Source organism: Acromyrmex echinatior, chromosome 2, assembly GCF_024713525.1.
Source record: "Acromyrmex echinatior isolate Ae372 chromosome 2, ASM2471352v2, whole genome shotgun sequence".
NCBI lineage: Eukaryota > Metazoa > Arthropoda > Insecta > Hymenoptera > Formicidae > Acromyrmex > Acromyrmex echinatior.
The window spans coordinates 14,830,720-14,847,574 of record NC_141853.1 but is presented as its reverse complement, the minus strand read 5'-3'; the positions used below and the strand labels follow the sequence as shown (position 1 = coordinate 14,847,574).

Genomic DNA, 16,855 nt, shown 5'->3' with positions numbered 1-16,855 from the left:
AGAATACGTCCAATGTACAAATGTTCTTTCCAACGATCTTCGTAAAACTTAATTTCCGCTAACCAAAGTTCGCGTGACGAGTATTATAAATTAGTTTTCCCCAAGACGAGCGTTACTATACGATCCGCATTTTACTCCAGCTATATAATCGTTATTGTTCCAATCTCTCGAATTGTGAACTTCGGGTCATCGAGAATTACTTGTACGGACAATGGCTGATGGGTTTGCCCTATTATATCCTTCCGATGCCGAAGGTTCCGACAACGACTTTGTGGTTAAACGCGGATCAAATTGCTATAAGACCTGCGGCTTTCCTTGCTACGGCAAGTTACCGAGAGTATTATCAGAAGAAGTACAGAATCTTCGACATGTTTCTATTTGGCGTAATGACCGCACGTCGCACGTGTACTATCGCGAAAAACTATCGTAGAAAACTTGTGCGTATCCAAAGATATTACTCTGACCGGCAAGATAAGTCTAGTTCTAGATTTTTTTCGATCATTCTCTCCGATCCTTCGTTCTTCTTCGTTGAATCGAGAAGTGTAGATTATCGATTGTATCGGCAAATATTACTTTATCGTTTATTATAGACAGGTCTATATCTACTATCATTTTATTCGTATTTGGCACGGTGTGTAGTGAGCGTAAAATTACCACTATTACCGTGCCCATTGATTTTTGTCAACCGCAGACGATTGCATTTCAAATTTTTTCCCTTCCGTTTATATTTGTTTAGGTAACATCAAATAGACAATTTGATAACTGGATAATTTTAGAATGAAATTTCTCTTCATAGGAATAGGTCCATAGCTCATGGATATAAATACGAAACTACGCTCTCTTCGTTTCCCATCCGATCGATCGCTCCGATCTGCGTGCCGATTACGGTTAATTTAATTCAGTCAGTTATCTTTGGATGATTACAGAGCTGGAGTAATGCATTACTCTGAGCACAGCCTTCCTCCGTTTTTGGAAAATTACTGTCTTTGAAAACGTTCTACCGAGCGCATTACCTTCGCACATTTACAACGGATAATTTAAGACATTTTTTAAATTTAGTAAATGCAAATAACTAGCTAGGACATTCGAGAAGTGCATGCTATTTTGTCAGTACTTAAAGATTTAATCAAAATAATATAACGCTGCGGGGCAGTAGAGAGTACCAAGAATATCTCGATGAATTTCAAAGAGAATTGACCGGTTCGTGTGTACGTGTGGTATGTATTTTAGATTTGTGTGAAAAATTTGAATTTCGCCACGGTATAAATTAATACATATCAAATCTCGATATAATCTTTTTCTTTCGTACTTTTATATTAAAATATCTTAAAATCTCGAAGTGAAATTTTTCCTTTCGAAAGTGATCAAAAGATTACCCCCGATTACAATTACCCCGAAGGGGGCCGCTTTATGCCGATTACAAGGTCACACCGGGGTTTAACCTAATTTCAAAAGCCGTGTTGTATTTATGCACTGGGCAGTGTGAGCGAGATTAAGCAGATTAGCCCTTGTCCGGGTCGGAGAAACCATTTACGTCATCATCGATTTTGTAATAAGAATGCGTGAAGAATATTTATACAATTTCGCGCGCGCGTTAAATTTACGTAACTTTAGAAAAACTTCAGGGCAATATATATTTTTTGACTTGTTTTACACACATCTACAATTTACTATCTTTTCTCGCGAACGTTATAAAGTTAGGAGTGTAATTTACGGCGTTTTCTTCTCGACGAAAGCGATCGAGAAGAAGCGCTCCTCTCGACTCCTTATTTTTTTGCATATTGATAACCCAGTTAATGATCGTTAGTGCACGTTAGTCAGCGGCTACAGTCCTACATCTAGAGAGACTATAGGCAGCGCGGGTGTATCAACTCCTCTTGGTCGGGGGCCGTCTCATTATCCGTGCTCCGATGGTACCATGCTGCGAGCTCGCAAACCCCCTATAGTCGAACTCGTATTATATTCGTACTTCGAAGTTTAAGTTGGTATATTTTCAGCATCTGACAACAAGTCATGTCTCTGTACTCGAAATTGGAAATGGTATCATGTGCGCTACATTACGCTTTTTCAATGAAATTCTTTTCTGTTTGGTTTCATTACGTATTACGTTAATGAAGATTCGTCAAAGAACCTCCTATCGAAAGGGAAATTTAGTCAGTTCTGATTTTGCATTAATTTTGTATTTTTCTTAGCTTATTATTTTCTTAAAATTCTTTTACGATATTCATGATACCATTATCACATCGAGTAATTAAATTATTGTTTTACAAAAATGATGCACTCCGTATCTAATGTATTAAAGCGAAATATTATAATTTTAATAACCTTCCCACATCCTTCAGCATTCTCTCAACACTTCCTAAATTTATTATAATTTCGTTATCTATGCACGCGGACAGAATTCCACGGCACGTTTAAGTGCCTATAGGCAAAGCAACTAAGGTAACGCACCCTGTGGTGGCCTTTGGTTTCTCGAACGAACGAAGGATGATGCATGGCGATACACGTATACCCCTCTCCCTTTTTCTCCCTTCTCTCCCTATTCCGTGCCGCCCTCCTTTCTGCTCTTACCTGGCATCGGGCACTCCACCTTCCATCGGAGCACAGCCGTCCAAAAATAATAACGATAATAATAACAATAAGAACAACAAAAAGAGAGAGAGAGAGAGAGAGAGAGAGAGAGACTAGAGAAACTATTCCTGTTACGTTACATTCCTTCTGCTGGAACTCGTCGGACCACCCCGAATACGATACTAACGCGGCATATATGGGACTTTAACAAGATATAATTTGCTTTTTTTCGTATTGGGTGCTCCACTTGTCGCTTTTGTATGTAAATGTTGTCCATAAATGTTTATTTTATTAATCTGTGTGAACTGGCAAAGCAATGTTCCATCCGAAGTGGAGTATGTTTATGTCAGCAATTATTAGTACATTTGCGCAATTTAAATCGATATCAAACAAATAGAAGGCTACTAACCTTCTAAATATCGCTTGTCTGCATTAATAGACTGACGGAATGCTTTAAGTGAGCTTCACATTTCGGAGGACAATTTGGTCGCTTTCCAGAAGGATTGGCGGAATTCCAACGTCGTCGGAATTAACAATTCATTTGAATCAGTGCAAAAATATTGTTTTACCATACGAATCTTTCTCTCTCTCTCTCTCTCTCTCTCTCTCTCTCTCTCTCTCTCTCTGAATGAAGTCCTATAATCCATAATATTTTTGACTGTTGTATATATATCTCAAAATTCAAGTTTTATTTCGTTGCGATACTATCGACATTGACACAAATGCGAAATTCCAAACAGTATGATACATTTTATATTCTCAATTGTTTGATCGACGTTTTCTCGGATCGAGGGAAATACGAGTGACACTGTCACATTTAAATATTTTATATCTATATTTTAATATATTTTGTAATGCTTCGGAAGGCTATAAATATCTTTCTGTCATACTACTCGTTTGTAAAATATGGAGACTGGTTTGCGCTCGTGCAATCTTGATAATAATATATTTCTGTATTCCGTTTTTTACTGATACATCTCTCACCACAATTTTTTAAATCTCGTATGCAGTTCGCGTATACGTATGTATGTGTGTGTCCTCAAGCATTTATAATTAAAGTGTGGAAGTGTAATGCAATGCTAGGTGCATAATCAGTGTACTATCATCGTTTGAATAATGCAAACTCATATTACATTACACCTTCAGCAATATAATTACTTTCTTTTTTAAATAATTACTGCCAAGAATAAATACATATGATTTTCAAATATTTCTTTTTGTATTATCTTTATGCACGACATCCATGTTATTCTATCATCCTCATTTGTTCCACTTTATGTAATTGATTTTTACATATTCATACATATTAGATTTATATATATGTATATATATATATAGCGTAATATTCCAAAGAATTTATTCATATAAACTCATAAAGATATAATAATTATCTAGTATTATTAAATAAATTGACTAACTGAATGCATTAACAATAAATAATATTTCTTTCTATGCGTTTCACATAATACATGTAATTTTATATTTATGTATTTTTTTATGCCTGTCTTGTACATAAAGATATTTTAATTTTTCTTTTTTGCTTTATGATTTATTATACTTTCATTATTCAGATATAATTGCAAATTAATTAATCGTTCTCAAAAGAACATTGATAAGAAGTTAAAATTATATTACGAACACACGGAGAGAGAACACATGATTCGCACTGATATGTGCGTAACATGTTTGGGCTTGATTGATTTTTAAGCGGGAACACCAATGTGTTTCGCCTTTGCGTGGAACGAAAATGGTCGGATCACGTGACAGTATTGAGCACGTGTGCATGCATACGTGGAACACGGGAGGTAGGTACCGAGCGACACGCGATCGCCGCTTATAAGCCCTTACGATATAAATTATTGTGATTTCTTTCGAGTAACCCTTGCTTATAGGGATGCATCGGCCGATCGGCCGACCGATATGCCACAACATCAAAGGGCTCACACGATTCTCCGGCAGTTTCAACCTTGAGATTTCGGACGAAGACCTTCATGTAGCATTCGATCTTAAATTCATCGGCGTTCACACGTAAATATTTAGCGATTTATCTACCTATAAAGTTTAGTATAAACTCTAAGTAAAATTAAACATGTAAATATTTATATAAATAAGTAAATAAAAAATATTATAATAATATAAATATTATTATAAATATCGAAGACAGGTATAAAAAAACACATAAATATAAAACAATATATATGTATTACGTGAAACGCACAGAAAGAAATATTATTTATTGTTAATATCTGCACTCAAAGCTAGTCAATTTATTTAATAATACTAAATAATGATAGATGTTATATTAAGTTATAAATATAAATTTTATTATATCTTTATGAAATAATGATGATTATTGTAAAAGAGATCACAGAGAAGTGACAGACTGACAATACAATCTCACGAATTTAAAATGATTATAGATTATAATTTAATGTGTATATAAAGATATAATAAAATTAATAATTCAATATAAGAATTAAGAACTTATAATTATATAACGTTTATATACACATAATTAGTATTATGTATTAATTAATATATTATAAATATTTTATTTATTTATCTTAAAATTTTAAAACTGCATAACTAATAATTTCATGTTATTCGTTTACTTATTTATTATTTTAATATTAAGAAGTATTGAATATCAACTTTGTGTAAAATATTCAAATAATCATATCGTGTTAAATTAACACACTCAAATATATTAAAACTTTAACATAAAAATTTTAACAACAGGAACGGTTGTTATGTAAATGTATGATTATAAATTATTAACATGACTGGTTTTATAATACAAATACAAAATATTTGTTACTGTGTATAAATAATTTTGTATTTGCATGCTATATTTCGCTTCTCTCGCTCTACGAGCTATTCTCGTGTTCTGCCAATTCCATTAATCGCAAGATCGATTAACAGTGTTTCAATGAGTACCTGATGGGAGTTCAGAGTAAGAAGCGCATCGTCGTAGGCAATAACTCGCCATTACAGGAACGATATGCGAGAAAAAGAACAAACATATTCGAGGTGTACCTAGAATCACTTTCTTGCTGGAGAGAAGCGGTGGAATGGTACATATAGAAGGCGGGCTTTAGACGGCTCACAAATCATCCGCATGCATCACGCCGCAATTACACGACGAGGGTTCATTTAAATCCGATAAATACTAAGCCGCTCATTGTATCGTGCCATCTGGTGGACGTGTTCTATACTTTGTTCGTGTATCCACGAAATCGGCCCGGAGGTCCATGCCTTTTAAGGAGCATCCTTTAAACTCATATTTATTACTTCACTATAGATATTCAGATAATAAATTTCGAGATATGTAAAATTAAATTTATTATGTTTTATATTTTTATATTTATATATAAATTTGTTGTATCAGATTAAATTTTCATAAATTCTTTGCACATTCGTCGTATTGAATAAGAAAAGAGAAAAAAGATGTATACAGTTTGTCGTATAAGATAGATAGATTAATTTAATTATTCTTATATGATTCTATTAAAATTAAAATTTTTCATCACTTGAAAAATTATTGAATTTCTCTATCGTATCGAGTATAAAGTTATAACACATAGTTGAAATCACCACAAAAACACATCAAAAACAGTAAACATAATCTAAGGCTATAAATTGTTGTTTGTTCTCAACGTATTAAATTTCCGATAGTAAATTTCCCACATGATTTCTTTCATCATCGAGCGATAAGTATCAGATAGCAAATAGCAATGGAAACAAAAATTGGTGTTTCGATAAGAGATTTGATTCGCCCCGCGGAGCGATTCGTTTTGCCGTGACGCTCCAAACGTGTACCACATGGATGCTCATCGCAGAACGCATAGTGCATCGCGACGGGCGCGGATGTTTTTAAATCTCCCCGGAGCCTGGCATCGGAGATTTATCGCCGTGGCCAGTCCCTTTGGAACGTGCGTGCCTGCGCACATGCGTTAATTGCGCGACGCGAAATGCCGAAGGGTGAGGAAGGGTAAGCAGCGAAGTTATTTGCAGTGGCGAAAGTACTTGTGTTCACCGATCGGCCAGTGGCGAAACCTGCGGAAGGTCAAGGACTGGTATGAAGATCACTGACCGAGGAATAGCCATTTTCAAATTTCATTTAGCGTCCGTAAAATCAAACTTAATTATCCAATTTCATTTATTTGATACGCTTTAAATATTGTTCAGGATCTAATTCAGGATATAATTTTTTTAATAAATTCATATGATGATATTTATTGTGAAATAATTGTTAGAATATATATATATATATATTAGGTGTTGGAATTAATTCGTAGCGTTTTTAAATGAAAGAATGTTATTTATTTCACATGAGCATTAAAAAATACATTAATGAAAGTACTTCCCATCACTTGTAAAACGCTACGAATTAATTCCAACACTTAATATATATATATATATATATAAATAATAAAAAATAATTTTTTTAGTAACGTCATATAGCTTATATAGCTAAAGCCAATGAAATAGAGAAAAGAAAGAGAAAGACACATGGGAAAAAAGAAATATAAAAAAGAGGAAGCATAGATGCGTGTGAATTTGGGTGGATAGAGAACGATGCTAGTATTGCGGATGAAGTTTGGTATGCGTGAGAATTCTGGGTGCGAATGGATAGCCAGCGTCACGCCATGCGGTCCCACGAAAAGTTATAGTTACTGCTAGGCAATAAACGAAGGAAAAAGAGAAGAGAACCAGCCTAAAAATAATATTACATTTTATGGACAGCCTAATTTTGTCGCAGGTTGGAAGCGCCGCTACGCAGGCTTATAAATGCCTATACCAACCTCTGTTATACGATCTCATCAATGAATCCTCTACAATCGGAAGGCATTCGGCGCGAGTCTTGGCGATTTCTAATTACCTCATTAGAAGAAGATCGTTTACGAAACGAGATTAGAAATATGCCGGTTTCGACATTTTTATTTTTACTACTTCCAAAATGCCATTGATTGCTATTTGGAACTGATTAGTTGGCGCAACCCGTTTAGAGTGTTGAAATTCCGTGTTCCGCCTTTCTCACAATTGACCTTTAAAAGACATCGCTTTACTCTTTTTACACCTATTTCCTATTCAAATTGTTTACGAAATCGTATTTTTCTTTAGATTTGTTGAGAAATAAAAATTACTTTCAAAATCTGTCAGAATGTTTTTAAATTATATGTGTCTAAATATTTATTATAAAATATACAGAGCTTTTATTTATATCTCTGATTTGCACAAAATTATTTATTTAAATAATTACATATGTAAAAATATATATATGTGTACATTTGATAGATTTATATTTGAAATTTTTATTAAATAATTGTACATTTTTATTTTAAATTTTGAAAATATTTTATGTAATAATTTTAGGCGAAAAAGCGAAAGCATACAATTAAATGAAATGATATCGCTCGTACAAGAAAGACAGAATGAGCAGTAGAATTGTATATGTGTGGATGAAAGGGTATCGGGTGTGGCCTGAAGACATAGGCGCCATCTATACAGTATATCATACATTATAGTAAACTACGTCTTCAAAAGTTTTCAGTCGATAATATCATATGTAATAAAAGAAAAACTTTTTTTGAAATATGAAAAGAAAATGTTTTGTGATAGTTTCAACTATGTATTATAGCTTTATGTTAAATGATAGAAAATCAATTAAATTTTTTAATATATTTATAATAATACATCTAATAGTGATGTATAATAATACTATTTGTATATACATACTTTGTTATTTATAAACGTACAGTTTTTCTTTAAAATTTTCATTTTTTTTTATTTACAAATATTTCTACCAAATATTTCTATTTTCATCTTTATTTCCATAATTTATTTAACAATATTTATACCAATTTATAATTTTATTTTAAAAATAATTTATATAGAGAGATTCTCACATTCTTTTATTTTATTATTTTTAAAGATGTGTATACAATTTTATATGTATAAGAACTAATTATAATAATTTTTATTTAAAAATATTATAACAAAAATAATTAAAATCATAGAAAATATTATTCTTTTATCAATAGCATCATGAAATACTTGACAGTTATTATGGACATTATTGTTTTATTAAATTTTTATTTAAAAGGATAGAGATATAAAATAAAGAAACTTCTTAATGATACATAGTAGACGTTTAACAGAACTGATTCTTAAACGATTCAATTTCGCTGATTTGTAAGAAGTTTAACGATATGATCACGTAGAGAGCACGAAGTATCCCTTGATGTTATGGTTATACTGAAAAACATATTATGATAGTTCAAACACTCTTGGGTAAAGAAGGGGCAGGCCTTTCATCCGTGGGAAACACCCTTACGGCCATACTTAAATCCAACATGGCTTTTCCATTCTTAATGGAACATCGTGGGTCCTCGAAATTCGTAGGTAGGAATCAGTGTGACAGTACATCTCGAATCTTAACGCGCGTACAACCGTTGGAATTCGAGAGGTGAGATAAGTCGCGATTGGACGCGTGAGTAAGCGACATGGCGCTTCGTTAGTCCGGTTGTCTCGAAAAATGTTCTGTCGGAGTATAAGATTTATATACGTATGTTCTAAGTGTGTGTGATCGACTATCGTCGATTGATTTTGTTAGCGGAATGCAATGGCCATCGTTCGGCACTCTGATTACTATCGCATAAAGTGTCTTCCGAAACTAAAAAAGGTCTTCTAAAATTATTTATTATGAAATATAAGGTAATAAATGAATATACATTGAATATATTTTATCATCTCATTAATAAATAAACGTTTAGACTAATAAATATAGAAATTAAATATAGAATTAATTTATTTTTATATGAATAAAAATATATTATAGTATATCCGAAAATATCTTTACTAAAAAGAAAATTGATGAAAGGGAAATTGATAGTTTAAGAAAAGCAATTCTGGTCTCTCATCAAGTGAGATGATCGCTCGTTTTAGACGTTCATTATTTAGTTCTACTAGCCATCTTGATCTGCTTTACGAACATGCTAACTAACTAAGCAAAGGGAATTTACATTGCTAATTGCGCGGACATGCGAATGTAATGGCGCCTAACGTGGACAATGCCTTAAGGGACTCAAACTCTCCCTCCTAAAACTTGAGGACTGAACGTCGTATTCGATGATTTGTAAGAAGTATTCAACATGCGAAATAGATTTGCAATGCTTATGTTATATTCTTCGAAATGTGTACTATTAATTTATAATTATATACAATTTTTTTATTCTTATTCCATTCTTAAACATATTACTCTTCTGTAGTAATTTGTGAGAAGCGTCACGTGCGATTTCATTTAATTTAGTCTCCCTAGTGTGTAAAATAATGCGCCCATTTGGTAGGATAATTACGTTCGAAGAAAAGGGGTTTAGCTATATCGTACTCCAGGAAAGGAATGCTTATACCTTAGGGTAGGAAAGAAGATGCTCGCGATTTACGTTACATAAATACAACATGCCTTCGTAATTCCTACATTCCTTTGCAATTAAAAAGTTACTGAAAGTTGTATAAAGTTTCATTAGATAATTCTTATATAAAAGTTATAAAAAGGATTCATCAAAATACAAATATTTTTAAACATAATTAATTATATAATGGAAATTAAGAACAATATAAAAATATATTTTACTTAAAAAAAAATGGGAAAATTGAAACTTTAAAATATTTTATTAAATAATAAAGTATAGAGTATCACGTCGTATAGCGAAGCATAATGATAAGGATCGCACACACTTACTCTATAACATAATCAAACTGCGAAGTGCAATAGTCCAGCTTTGGGAATCGATATGGTTATTTGATAGCGTAATAATCTTGGATGAAAGCGGTTCGTATCTGGAGGCAACCGAAGATGGTGCGGCTATATTCCAGGGTAAACAAGAAGACGCGTACAGTTTACGATAACGCGTAAATATCATGGGCGTCCCCAACTTTTACGAACCCTTTCCCAAGGCGGTACGGGGGTGAGAATAGAAGTTTGTGGTGACTGGGCATGGCCCTTTATACACTTCTACAGAGTCTAACGCTCGGTACTTACTTCGGTATATCTTTGCCGGCCAGCGGTAGATGCGAGCTTTAACTCTTCCACCGCCTGCAGCCGGGAAATAAAACATTGCACGAAGAAACTTCGCCCCAGCGTGGCGCGTTTTACTTTTTTTTTTTTGACGGAGTTGCATTATGCTCGAGTTTTTACCAAATGCGACGGCATTTTGCTTCAGCGAAAATTTTTACGCACCGGGATCGTAATTCGAGGTTGAGTTTAGTTCTTTCATTACGTAATATACAATATATTACTTGTATATTATTAAATAAGAGATAATTTAAATTATACCCTCCCCCCCCCCCCTGCAATGCCTTTGGCTTTGATCGGATTTACACAGATTTTTTTGTACTTGTTTTAAAATTCTTCGTGCAATAATAGCATCAATTTATCATGTACCGAAAAGTACCGCTGGCTATTAAACAAACCGTTTCGCATATATGGAAAACGAATTGCCAAAAGCAGACAAGAGAGATGCATGCGATAAAAACATCATGGGCTATTAAAGATATTAAGAGTCGACATAATTTTGGCACGCAGCTTATTGTACACGTACGTATTTACGGTGTATCTGTGTATAAGTACTAGGCGCCGTAACTTTCAGATACGCTATTCGACGTAATATTGCAGGAGCGGTAGTGTATTATGCGCGACTAGAAGTTCTAGTATATAAAAGTCGGTTTACGTTACATAGAGGGGTAGGTAGACGCAACTCTGCCACGCGGTGTATATACGGCGCTATTCAGTCTCTCGTCTCCATTCCGGCTTGCTCGCCAATGGATCGAGCGTTTCGTTTCTTTCGCCGTTGGTCTCCGTACATTCGTATAGAGTAAACCAAAGTGTACAACCGAATGGCTGAAAGTTCTGGTAGTAGACAAAAATGTATCTGGAGTTCCGGCGTACTTATTTCCGCGCGTAGCGGATCATGAGACAAGTTGGACAACGATATGGTACCGGCGTACAAATAACAGCTAGAGAAGTTTGAGAAATAGGAAGATATGTTAGGTTGAAATTTACGTGTAAGAATGGCCTATCCAGGATTTAACATTTATACGTGTGTTACAAAATGTGTCGTAAAACAACTCGTGTTTACACGAGATGTTAAAATTCCGAGGAGAAATGGAATTATATATGAGTTTCGTGCAGTTGGCACCGATTGTATTAAAACGTTTTGACGAGGAACGTTTTGCGGATATTATTGTCACGCATTCAGTGACACAAAAAACGATTTGAGCTTACGTATCCGTAAGTATGGTGGCAATGTTGCACAAACATAAACGGTCGGAAACGTGACTGCGCAACTAACAGTCCGACACGCGTTGCACGTGCACCGCCTTTTCGCATATCCGTAACATTAAGTGCGTTTCTGACCTACAGATGAAGTTATAATTAGACACAGGACTCGTGCAAAAATACAAGTAGTTTCACGAGCGTTGATTTACTATAATTTTATATATTAGCAATCTGCACGATATAATGGAATTTGCTCTTCTGGAGTTTATCACCCATACATTTAAGATCTAAAAAAATAGGGATATGATTTGATGTTACAACCAGTTAGTATAACAATCGATAGAATTATCGAGATCATTTAAATGCACGTTGAGGGAAAATGTATCACCCTATTCACGAAGACCGCAATAAAGGACGATGGGGGAGAATAAACTTTGAGAGAAGGCGCAAGCGTATAAGGAGATACTGGGGGTACGGAGATGGATATAAGGAATTGCACGGGGTAGTAGTCACGAGCCGCGATGTGTTACCAGCCGATCCCTTGCGAAGGGTAGGAAGCAATTATAACACTAAATTAAGGACGAGGAAAATTTGGTAATTAGGGGGATTCAAAAGGGATAAAGTTGGATGGTCGTTTTTCCTCCGCCAGATTCTTTGGAAGCTACCAGACATTAGGGGTTCTCCGGTAACTGGAAGTAGAAGGGTAACCAGAGAGAGGATGAGGAAGTCAATTTTTATAGCGTCCTTATTCCGTGACAATTTTTATAGTGATCTTTATTCTGTGACAATTTTTAAATCACCGATTGAAAGAATATTACAATTTTATATTATTTTTATTTATTATTATTATTACAATTGTCCGGTATGTCGGATCCAGCACGATAGGCGGTAAAACGCGCACATTCTACACATTCAGACCACAGAATTGCGACGTTTTACGCGCTGACGCGCCGCTGTCCGTCATGATGGGCGCCGTAGCGCGAACCACGAATCCCCGCGACCGAACCCCCGCAGGCAGCAGAATATATCTCCGTTGGATTACACCGGGCTACCAATAGGATAAACACAAGCACACGATGCGCTACAGTTGCAAGAGAAAGAGGGGGAGGGAACGAGAGTGAGAAAGATACTGAGAGAGAATGAAATGGAATGAACGAGAGAGAAAGAGACGGGTGACTTGTGTAGTGGGAATGTGTGCAGAGGGTGGTAGATGGCAGAGATGGTAGTTTGGGGGTAGGGGAATCGTTGAGCTACACAGGGATGGGGATTGGAGGTCGATGCGTGCAGGCATTGCGATCCGTCAGACCGGGTAAACCAAAAGCATAAATTTAATAGGTTTCACCCCCTTCTTCGAGCTTTATGGCGTCACCGAATTTCCCATTAAATAAACAAGCGCGATGTTCATTACTGGGCACCGATTCTCGCGTAATTTCAACCGATGTCATTGCACGACGCGAGAAATTGTCTCGAGAACAATTTAGGGTTCCGACATTTGACGATATTTTATGAAAAATTTATTATAATATTAATTTAGTTTAGTTTTGTTGCAGAAACATTCATATTGCACTTGATTCATCTGTAATGTAATCGTATGTGATTATTTACCAATTAATCAATTAACAAAATAGTTGTGACTTCTAACATTGCGTAGCTCGTCAAATAATGTTCGACACGTTCTAAAAATTATTATTATCCTTATATTCTTTGGAAGAGCCTTTTTTAAATTTTTTTCTCCCATAGATTTCGATCAAAAACGGACAATTATCGTACACACGAGCTTTATGCACGTGAACCACTGTAACTCCTGCTTGCTGATAATTAGCGCATCCATCAGCCGCAGCAAGCCGCCAGCTAATGCCGATCGTACGTTATCGTTATCATGGTCTCCCCATTTTGCCCCACTGTACTGCAGCACCTCCGCCAAAACCCCCTCCTCCTTCTCTTCCACCCCCTCGGATTCGTCCATTTGTGCATGGTGTGTACAAGAGCTACCAACGGTGACACCAGCAGAACTGGTTTCCGACCGAGCCTATGCTTTCCAATCCTATACAAGCAACGCATGAGCTGTCGATACCGTCAATAATCTAATAACCATTCACCGTTCCGATGTGTCGTAAGTCAACAGTCTGCAGATTTTCATCGGTATCCAGTACGGAAGCAATAATGCAGATCTTTTTAGATTATCGATTCATTGGATAAACAGAGGAAAGGTTGGACCGGTAAAAGAGCAAAATATATTGCGCTACAAATAGGAATATGAAATTTCATCGATTTATTATCTTGTCGCGAACCATTCTGGACGAAGGTCATCTGCAGATATATATATATATATATATATATATATATATATATATAGATACACTATACTAATAAATAATTCAATAAACATGTCTATATATAATGTAACATATAAATATCACGACACGACTAATATGCCCCGAGTTATTTTCTTATAGATTTTTTTTTAATGTTATTCTCTAACTCTCTAAATGTCTCTAGTAGAAATATTAATTTTATTTAAATTACATCATGGATAGCAAAAATCATAATGGAGTTTCGTTGTTACAAAAAAAAATTTAAATAAAATTGAAAATAAAATATCGTATTATGTGTCATGGAAATTTCGTATTTGCGCGTTTCGAAAAGCAATTCCATGTTTACACAAAGCATACATATTTAAAAGTACCCGTTTCAATCGCGCGAGATTAAGCTATTATAACATCCAATGTGTTTTTCTCATCTCGACAAGAATTTCGCGTATGTGACGGGGAACGTTCATCACCGAGCTACTAAATCCATTTTGCATGTAGGATAAACGGCGAATAGTATTGTCGTCAATATACCGAACTAGCCTATGTACCTTTTTTTTTGGTCTAAACTATTGACTCCAGTTTTAATGAAAGAGATATAAGTCACGCGCGGAACGTAAATTGCGCGTTCACGAAATACGAAACAATTTGAGTACGGCCAAATTGCAGAAATGGTAGTCGAAGTGTAATATAGCGGGCCACTATTTTTCGCTTTCGCGTTCGATGGCCTGTGTACGCGCTAAATTGCCACAATCTTCTATCGTCGACATTATCTCCTCGCACGCGGCTGGACCATATCGAGTATATTTGCTCACGTGTAAGGTATAGGGTACGGCCATGCGTCCCGGGAGTGCGCGTATGTATATATACGGACCCTTTCTCCCTTTCCTCTCCCTCCTCCCCCTCCTGCTAGTGGTTACCTACTTAAGTTAGATATTATCGGACAGAGGAGGCGATTCGATTGCGTGTAGCGGAGCATGGTGTAGCGCTGATATAGAACTATACTAAACAGGTCGTAGATCAAGTCAGTTAGTTATAACAGCAATCCCACCCCTTTCTCTCCCTTCCTCTGTCTCTCCGTCGCTGAACCAATTCCCGCTGGTGTTCTGGATCATTTGGCGGCCCGCGGCCGTGAGATGCGCGCATGCACCAGTAACAATGCGCTATCACGATTATATAATCCACTCTACGACAGAATCCGTGATAATCGGAAAAACGAATCAGATCATCGATATAAAATACAGCCACGATGAGCGTTTTCCGTTTTATGCTGTATTTTTATCGCGTAATAATTCGGCGCCAAACAAATAACGACAAATTCTAGTATTTGGAATCGAAGATCGAAATGATTTCTTGCCGGGAAAAATAAAACGGGAGATTGAACTCTCGTGATTAAATGCAAGTAAGGAATGTCTTTTATTAATATGAAATTTCTCTTTTTTTTTGTTACAGGTAAGGCTAATATTATTAAACTACATAAGATGGATTTAAGACGAACTCTGGTTATAAGGTGAGTTCTTTTTTCTCAGTGCGTAATCTGCTCAAGAATTTCTTTTGCCTTCTTAAACTGGATTTATAGGAAAATATTATAGAAAACTTTTTTTTTTAATGTACCCTATTTGAATTCGAGCCACATGAAGATGTTATATTTCCCATCCTTTTTAAGTCTCGTTGAATTCTTCTCTGTCTCGGTCGAGACATTCCCATGCGACATGAGAGGTGAGCTTCGAAGAATAAAGAGTCGTGGGGTGAGTTTTCATCCCGGGGAGTCGGATAGGACCCTCCCTCGCGAGAGAAGAACAGAGAAGAATCACATAGAACAGCTGCGAGTGCCTTAGCAATGCCACGGAAGGACGACGTCTGTTTTTTTAAGGGCTTTCACGAGAACGCGCGCAGAGATATAGAGCGCGCGAAAAGAGAAAGTGTACGAAACGATACCTTCGAGGGTGATCAATAAATATTGGCTCTCGGGGGTGAAATTGGGGTAGCTGAGTACGGCTATGCCGATAGGGGGTGAGAGAAAAAGAGAGAAAGAGAGAGGACAGTCATACTGCTGCGGTTGCCGCCCCTTTCCTATGGCACACGACGTATGGCAGAAATAACCACTTGGTATATAGGCAATGGAGAATCGCTCACGAATCGTAATTCCCTCAGTCGTGATCGATACTTACTTTAAGCTCCTCGGCTACGAACCGAAAGACAGGGATTGGCCCGATTTATGAAAAAGCTCGCGACGTGGGTGCCGTAAAAAGATGAAATTTCAGTATATCGTGATCCTCCGCGTTCGAGCAGAATCATAATTCAGCGTTTGTTAGATGTCTAATGTTAATTTCATGATATAGGAAAGAGATAATCTCATCGGAAAAATATAAGTATGTATAAGAGCCGTAAGTTAACGTATTAGAACAATGATTTCAATACTGGCTTATAATAGTTATTGGATTGTCACGAAACGATAATTGATGAAAGAGTTATGCCTACAGATTATCGATAATTTTTATTGGAAGATATTAATTTTTCCCATTTGCACATAAGGGTGTCATTTTCATATTTCTAAAATTTTAAGATTCTACAAAAATTACGTATATTCCACAATTGTTTTATCTTTTTTGTATATAATTTGTACAAGAAATTTTCCATGAATTTTTGTTAGGATGATAATGTGCTCATTTCCTATCTCGCTCAATTGTCTCTA

At 35.7% G+C, this 16,855-nt stretch overlaps 1 protein-coding gene across 12 annotated transcripts in view; it reads left to right on the top strand.

Moving 5' to 3' along the window:
* Ubx (ultrabithorax) overlaps positions 1–16,855 on the top strand; it is a 388,698-nt gene that overhangs the window by 302,995 nt on the left and 68,848 nt on the right. The window contains exon 7 of one of the 12 annotated variants that reach the window (XR_015544139.1): positions 15,613–16,532. The exons of the other annotated variants lie outside the window; for them this stretch is intronic. The gene's annotated coding sequence lies outside the window, so the exon portion shown is untranslated. Of the gene's footprint in view, positions 1–15,612; positions 16,533–16,855 lie in introns of those variants that run through there. 12 annotated transcript variants of the gene reach the window in all.